Below are 8,150 nucleotides of genomic sequence, written 5' to 3'. Positions count from 1 at the left end.
CTGCTTCCATATTCCTAGCATGGTTATAGGCGGGCACTTTCACAGTAGGGGCGTGAGAACAGGGCACTCTGGGATCAGAATGACCTGAGTTCAAATCTCAACTCCACCCCTTATTGGCTGTGTGACCTTGGGCAAGTGACTGAGCCTCTCTGGGTCTCAGTCTGCTCACCTGTAAAATAGCCATCTGGCATACTGTGCTAGGGATTATAGGAAATAATGCTCCTGAAGCATTCAGCACAGTACTTGGCACATAGTGATTGCTTAATACATGGTCTCAGATTTTGTTATACTTGGACAGATCCAGGTTTTGTGGGGCCTGAAGCTTATGAAATTTGGGGGACTCTCTTTAAGAAGAGGAATACAAAGTTATGAATACAAAAGCAGACACATGCATGCAAATGAGGGGCCTGAAGCTTACCCTTCCTTAACACCCTGGTAAGTCCTCCTCCAGCTCTAACCAGTGATGTTCAAACTGCAGGTCAGGTTCTATTAGAAGGTCAGTCATGAAACCAATTTAGGTGATCAAGTCAAGTCTCTTTTTTTTTTTTTTTTTTGTGAGGAAGATCAGCCCTGAGCTAACATCCATGCTAATCCTCCTCTTTTTGCTGAGGAAGACCGGCTCCGAGCTAACATCTATTGCCAATCCTCCTCCTTTTTTTTCCCCAAAGCCCCAGTAGATAGTTGTATGTCATAGTTGCACATCCTTATAGTTGCTGTATGTGGGACACGGCCTCAGCATGGCCGGACAAGCGGTGCTTCGGTGCGCGCCCAGGATCCGAACCCGGGCCGCCAGTAGCGGAGTGCGCACACTTAACCACTAAGCCACGGGGCTGGCCCAGGTCTTTTTTTTTTTTCAAGATATAGAATGGAATAGAAAAGATCCGCATCACATCCTCACGTGTAGTAAGGGTGAGTGTGGGTAAGGGCATGTGTGTCCGGTGTGATGAGGTACAATGGATTTATTCCTTGGATCATGGTCATGAACGTTAAAGAAATACTCCTGTGTCTGGGGACACAGCAGCCCTTCAGGATGGACATCAATACCCCTGTTTTCTCTAAGACTCAAGTTAGAGTTAGAGTGAGGGTCAAGGGAATGGAGGCTCAAGAGAGTTAACCAATTTTCCCAGGACCTTCCATCTCAGGGCTAATGAGGGAAAAGTTGAACAGCCAGCAGAACCAGCCCCTCACCCTCACCCATCACACAGGCCAGAAGCCAGTCAAGGTGCCTCTCAGCCCTGCGGGGAAAGAAGACTGCTGACCTGGCTCCAAGAGTCATTTGCAGTCACATAGTAGAGTGCTTGCACCCGGGCACATGCACATGCAGTCTTCAAGAGACCGTCAGGGTGTTAGAGATGTCACTTCTCCCCTAGGCCCCACCTTCCCCTGCTCTTGTGTTAGAAGAGTTCATCCAGCCAGGAAAGTGGTGCCATCCTTTACAGGACTCTCACTCTGCGCCACTCTCTCTGTCCTGGAGAGACACTCTTCATCTTACTGAGGCCTCAGGGTGCCAGAGAAGAGGGGTGTTATCTTCCCCATTTTGCAGAAGAGGAACCCCGAGATTCCGAGGTAACGGGAACTGAGCCATGAAGCTTTGGCTTCATGCATTATGCTCCAGAGTCCTGAATCAAGGATATCATGAACCCACCCTCTCCCTGGGCCCCTGTAGGGGAACCAGAGGGGGGTCCTCCAAGAAATCAAGGTAACTGCTGGTTCCTAGCTCCACAAAAATCCCTCCTCCCCCTCCAACCCCCGCCCCCGCCAAGACAAGCCCACCCTCTCCACATCCCAGATCACAGGAGGAAACCCAGACTGGAGACAATGCTCAGTCCTAGTGGGCTGCAGAGAGAGGGTGGAGCCAGCGGGAGTGGGGATGAGGGGGGAGCGGGGGTCAGAACTCACGCCCCAGGAGGAGGCTCGAGAGGGGCCAAGTCTCCCAAAGAGAATGAGCCCATTCAGAGCCAGGAAGGAAGGGGAAAAAACCTTGTCTGGTGTTTGACAAGAGGAGAGGAAGGGGGGCAGGGGTGGGCGCTGCTGATTTGCTTCTCCCCTCAACTGCCCCTCCAGCAGGGCCTGGCAGGAGAGCCAAGGAAAGAGGATATCTGAGGGACAAAAGCTGAGGGGGGGGGACCTTGGGGTGGGGGGGGATGGCCGGGTGGCTGGAAGAGCCTGAGAGTTTGCCAGAAGGGTCCAGTGAGGGGCCTGGGGAGAGGCAGACAGCTACACAGGAGAGGGCTGACTGCAGGACAGAGGAGAGTGAACCAAGGGGCTGAGGGCAGAGGCATGAGACCTGCCGGAGGAGGTCCTTGTGCAACAGGTACTGGGCCTGCGGGCAGTGGAGGTGACCACCGGCACTCAAGAGTCAGGAAGGGGCTCTGGCTTAGGGAGGTGACCTCTAATGGTCAACAGGCTGAGGTCTGGAACCAGCGGCCTGTGAATTGCCAGTCAATCATTGACCAGCCACTAAGACTGGGGGGCACAGAAGACTCTGTGTGTGTGTGTGTGTGTGTGTGTGTGTCTGTCTGTCTGTCTGTGTGTCTGTGTGTGTGTGTCTGTGTGTGTTGGCACCAGAGTCTCCTTCCCTCTGCCTACCTCACCAGCCAGCCTGGGGTCAGAGGACTGAAAACAAACAGAAAAAGGGAGGAGACGGTTCACAGTCCGAGGTCTAAGCCACAAACTGGAGCCTTCCCCACAGGCCTCGAGTCTAGGGCATGGGTTGCTGGGGAAGTGTCTATATGAATTAGTTACTTAGAAAGAGTCCCCCCAAGAGTAGGCACAAGGCCTCCCTGGGGCCACAAGAGAGTAATTTGGAAGCCTCTGATAAGAAAATCTGTCCTTCATAAAGGTGGCGTTTTAAGAACACTTGCAACCTAACCACTGGGAGGCCAACTCCCAGGGCCTAGGGTCAGCAAAGGAGCAGAGCCCAAACTGACAAACTGGGCATGCCAATCACCTCCCTCAACCCCTCTCACCCCATCTCAGGACTGCAGGCCCGGGTTGGCCCGGTGGCGTAGCGGTTAAGAGTGTGCGCTCCGCTTCGGTGGCCCAGGGTTTGCAGATTCGGATCCCTGGCGTGCACTGACGCACTGCTTGTCAAGCCATGCTGTGGTGGCATCCCACATAAAGCAGAGGAAGATGGGCACGGATGTTAGCCCAGGGCCAATCTTCCTCAGCAAAAAGAGGAGGATGGGCATTGGATGTTAGCTCAGGGCTGATCTTCCCCAGAAAAAAACAAAAGGAGCACAGGCCCAAGGCCTGGGGAGTTTTCCTCCTCTCTCCTTAGGCTGCTTTGCCAGGATAGAAAGCACTCATGTGCTCTCGGCCTCACCTGGCTTTAATGCACATATATGAAGTCCATGTGACTTCCATCCTGGCCTGTGCATACAAGGCTCCACAGTTTGCATCCCCGTGTCCTGTGCTGTCAGTGTGTTTGTGCTGGCCACTAAACATGTGCCCTTCGTTTATCTGGGGGTCTTTTCTCAGACAGTAGCTGGGCTGTGTGGCCTTGAATAAGGCTTCACTTTGCCATCTGAAACATGAGACAGTTGGACTCAATGGTTCCTGGTCACAGTGTTTTAGGATTTGGTGTGGGGGCAGTGAGCCCTTCAACCTCCACGCTTGTCCCTTGAAAGCCCCATCGAGCCATCCCTCTGCCAGATTCTGGAGTCCAGATTCTTTGTTTCACAAGCACTGAGTCTTCCTGCTCCATTCAGCCTTTCAGGACCCCAAGCTCATCCCACTTGCTGCTGGAGATACAGACCACTGGGGTGTGAATGAGGACAATCTTACCTCTGGCTTATTGATTTAGGGAGGAGGAGACTAGGAAGCTTCTGGAAGCATAAAACTATGGCAATCATGAAGTCCTGATCTGGGGGGACAATTCCAGTTTTAGACAATTTCATTCACTGAATCTATGTTGTTGATTCCTCTCTTTCCTCGCCCTTTACATCCAATTGTTTTTGTTTTGTTTTTTGGGGTCTTTTTTTGCTGAGGAAGATTCACCCTGACCTAACATCTGTACCAATCTTCCTCTGTTTTGTATGTGGGTCACCACCACAGCATGGCTGCTGACCAGTCGTGTAGGTCCATGCCCTCAGGAACCCACCCCAGGCCACCGAAGTGTGGCTCCCGAACTTAACCATTAGGCCATGGGGCCGGCCCCCTCCAATTGTTTTTATTTTTGTGTGTGTAAGGAAGATTAACTCTGAGCTAACATCCGTTGCCAATCCTCCTCTTTTTGCTGAGGAAGATTGGCCCTGGGCTAACATCTGTGCCCATCTTCCTCTGCTTTATGTGGGACACTGCCACAGCGTGGCTTGACAAGTGATGCATCAGTCCACGCCCAGGATCCGAACCTTTGAAGCCCCGGGCCACTGAAGTGGAGCATGTGAACTTAACTGCTACACCACTGGGCCAGCCCCCTTCCAATTGTTTTTTAAGATATTAGTTCCTCTTCCAATCTATCTGTGCTTTTCCCCGCTCCCCCACCAGCTAGTCTAAGCCTCTGTAACTTCTTCTCTGGCAGAAAGCACTAGCCTTTGACCTCCCCTGTGCTGCTTTTGCCCTCTTTTGATACCCCGTCTTTTCCCCACAATAGCCAAAGTAAATGTTTTCAACATAAATCAGATCATTTCATTCGCTCCAGTGCAAAAACACCTCCCAATGGCTTACCCTTGCCTAAACTCTTCACCGTGACCTGAGAACTGATAGAATCTGGTCTCTGGCTGTTGCTTCAATCTCATAGCCTTCCAGTCACACAGGCCTCTTTTCTGTTTTTCAGAGATGCCAAGCCTGTTCCTGCCTTAGGGCCTTTGCACTGGCTGGTCCCTTAGCCTAGAACATTCTGCCCCGAGGTATCAGTAGGGCTGGTTCCTTTTGGTCATGCAGGTATTTCAGGTCAAATGTCGCTTTCTCAAAGAGACCTCTGACCACCCAATCCAAAGTAGCCTCCCCCTCCCTCCCTCCCTGTTATATTATCTAATCATGTGACTCAACACTCGTGACTACATGAAATTGTTCTTTTTACATTTTACATTTTTCCTTTGTTTTTAATTGAGGATATATACAGATGTTACAAAATTTAAAAGGTACAAGAATAAAAAGTGTCCCTCACTTCCCTGTCACCCAGACACAGAGTTCCACTTCTTCTCCTCAGAGGCAACAACTATTTCTACTTTCTAATATAACTTTCTAGATATATTCTCTAAAATAACAAATGTAATATATACTCTTATTTTTCTTCACACAAGGTAATGTGTACACAAATATATACTGTTCTATATCTTGCTTTTTTTGCATTTTAATTATTTTATTGAGGTCATATTGGCTTATAACTGTGTAAATTTCAGGTGTACATTATTATATTTCAGCTTTTGTATAGACTGCATTGTGTTCACCACCAATAGTCTAGTTTGTGTGTGTGTGTGTGTGTGTGTGTGTGTGAGGAAGATCGGCCCTGGGCTAACATCTGTGCCCATCTTCCTCTACTTTATATGTGGGACACCTGCCACAGCATGACTTGATGAGCGGTGCGTAGGTCTGCGCCTGGGATCTGAAGCCACAAACCCTGGGCCACCAAAGCAGAGGACGCGAACTTAACAGTATGCCACCCGGCCGGCCCCATCAATAGTCTAGTTTTTATCTGTCACCATACTTATGTGCCCCTTTACCCCTTTCACCCTCCCCCCACAATACATCTTGCTTTTTATACTTACCAAAAATATCACGAAGGTTTTTCCATGTCAGTGCGTTATAAATCTGCCCCATTCCTACTAATTTCTGTTCAGCATTCCATTGTAATTGTATGGATCTCCCTCAATTAATGTAATTCATTTCCTATTGATGGACATGTAATTGTTTCCATTTTTTTTCCTATTGAAAATAACGAACAATGCTGCCGTGAATAGCTTTGTACTTACACCATTTTGCGCTAGTGTAAGTACACCTAGAGCCGATGTAAGCACACCGAGGAGAGAAATTGCTGGCTAGAGAGTTTGTGCAAATTGCTGGATTAAAGGGTATGTGTATTTTACAGTCTGATAGTGCTAGATTTTCCTACGTAGTGGTCATACCAATGTGCTCCTACATTAGTGGTAAAATTATCTTAGTCTTTTGTTTGATACTTGTTTACTGCCTGTCTCCCTCCTCTGACCATGAGAAGGACAATGCCTTGTTTAGCACTCTGTCCCCAGAGCCTCACACATGGTCAACTGTAATAAATATTTGATAAATAAGGAAGCTTCATTGTAGACTATCCCCCAATTTTTGTTCTAAGAACATGATCACTTTGCCTATGAGCCCTCAGCATGCTGTACTATTTACCTTGTCTTTCTCTTCCTTGGACTGGGAACCATTTCTGATTCACCTGTTTTTTCTAGTGCCATGGCTGGCACCCAGTAGGGCTCAATAACCCTAAGCCTAAGGAACGAATTGATGACTTTGCAGGTTGTGACTCATATATGAAGCCAAATACAAGTTAGGAAGCAGATTAAGCTAAGGGGGCTCAGTGTGTGTGTGTGTGGGGGGGAGCTTCTGGGCTGAAAAGTTGGGAAAGGGGGAGGCCCCAGTAATTGTCTAGAGATGTAGGGCTGTGCTGGCAGAAAAACCCTCAAGAGATGTCCCAGGGAGACAACACCCCATCTGCCACAGAACAGCATCACAGAAGTCTCCACTGCTCCCCTCCACCTTTAACCTAGGACTGTTTTCTTCATCAGGTGTGGAGGCATGAGTTTTCAAGGACCTATGAAATGTTTGAGACCTGAACAAATTTGCAATGTTAGCTCCAAAATATAAGAAAACTACAAAAATCAATTAACATTTTATTAAATATATACAAAATGTAACATGTCAACTATTAACAGCAACTGAATTCAACTATATATAGTTATTTATAAATTTTATTTAATGTGGGGGTGTTGCCACATTTTAATATGTTTGATATGCTATAGGAAGAGGCCTCCGAAATTGGGACCTTAAAAGTTTTAAAAGAGCCCTATTTCTACCTGGGAGTTCTCTCAAAGGGAGAATCCCTGCTTTGTCAGGATTTCATCCTCTTTAATCCTAAATGTCCTCATCTTTAAATGGGGATCCTCGTAAAAGATTCATCCCAGCATTAAAGTAAGGAGAAAATGAAATAATGTATTATGAAAGGACTAATCTATCAAATGCAAAGTAGTATTAGCACTCCAGTGTTTCTGGTCAGCTCCTGGAGGGCTGAGTGGTTGTTTTCTTCATTTCAGCTTCCCAATCAGTATCAACTGGGTGCTCAACTCCAGGGGGCACTATTCATGTTGTATTTAACTTGAAAAGGCACCATTCACAGAAGATGCAATGTGAATGGTGCGCCCCTGAGCGCCATTCACAGAAAATATAATATGAATGGTGCCTCCTGGAGTTGTGCCTTGCCCAGCATGCTGCTAGAGCTAAGGGCTCAGGAAATGTTTGCCGAATGAGTGAATGAATGGAATCCAATTTTACTTCTTGCTCATTTCACCTCCCAAGATAAAAAGGAAAAGTTGATCAGGAGTGAAGAGAGTGGGGGAGGAGGAAAGCCAGTCATTAATCTACACACGCTAATTACGCATCTAGTTACAAGGCTTCAGTGCTTCAATGAGATGTGTGTGTGTGTGCGCCGGTGGTGGTGCGGGGAGTGGGGGGGAGATACTAAAGCAAGTATCCTATTCCCAAAAGTCTTCCTCTTAATTTTCCTTGAAATACTACACCTCTTCTATCTCAGCGTCGTCTGAATCCCGCTGGTAATTTGACAGTCCTGGATTTGGCACCCAAATTCTTACGTTGAATTACGTTGTTTATTCATTGAAAAAAAAAGGAGGGAGGTGGTTCTTAGCGCATCCGATGAGCCAAATTCTGTACTACTAGTGCTGGAAATAAAATGGTAAACAAGACAGCAGAGGTCCCCACCCTGCCTGGGGGAAACAGACCACTGTATGTTAAATCATTCTCCAGGTGTTATCACCCCAGAAGTGGTGTTTAAATTGAGACTAGGAGAATAAGCAGGAATGAGAACAAGAGTGATACAGACGAAGCCAAGCCAGGAGGCTTGAAAGACATGGCCCCGGGAGGTGGGCCTGGGGCAGGGGAGTGAGGGAGACCTGTGGCAGGGGCCAGATCGTGCAGGGCTTCTGGAGTTCTGA

Source organism: Ceratotherium simum, chromosome 16 (assembly GCF_057802395.1).
Source record: "Ceratotherium simum simum isolate JZ-2026a chromosome 16, ASM5780239v1, whole genome shotgun sequence".
NCBI lineage: Eukaryota > Metazoa > Chordata > Mammalia > Perissodactyla > Rhinocerotidae > Ceratotherium > Ceratotherium simum.
Note: the sequence above shows the minus strand (reverse complement) of the source record.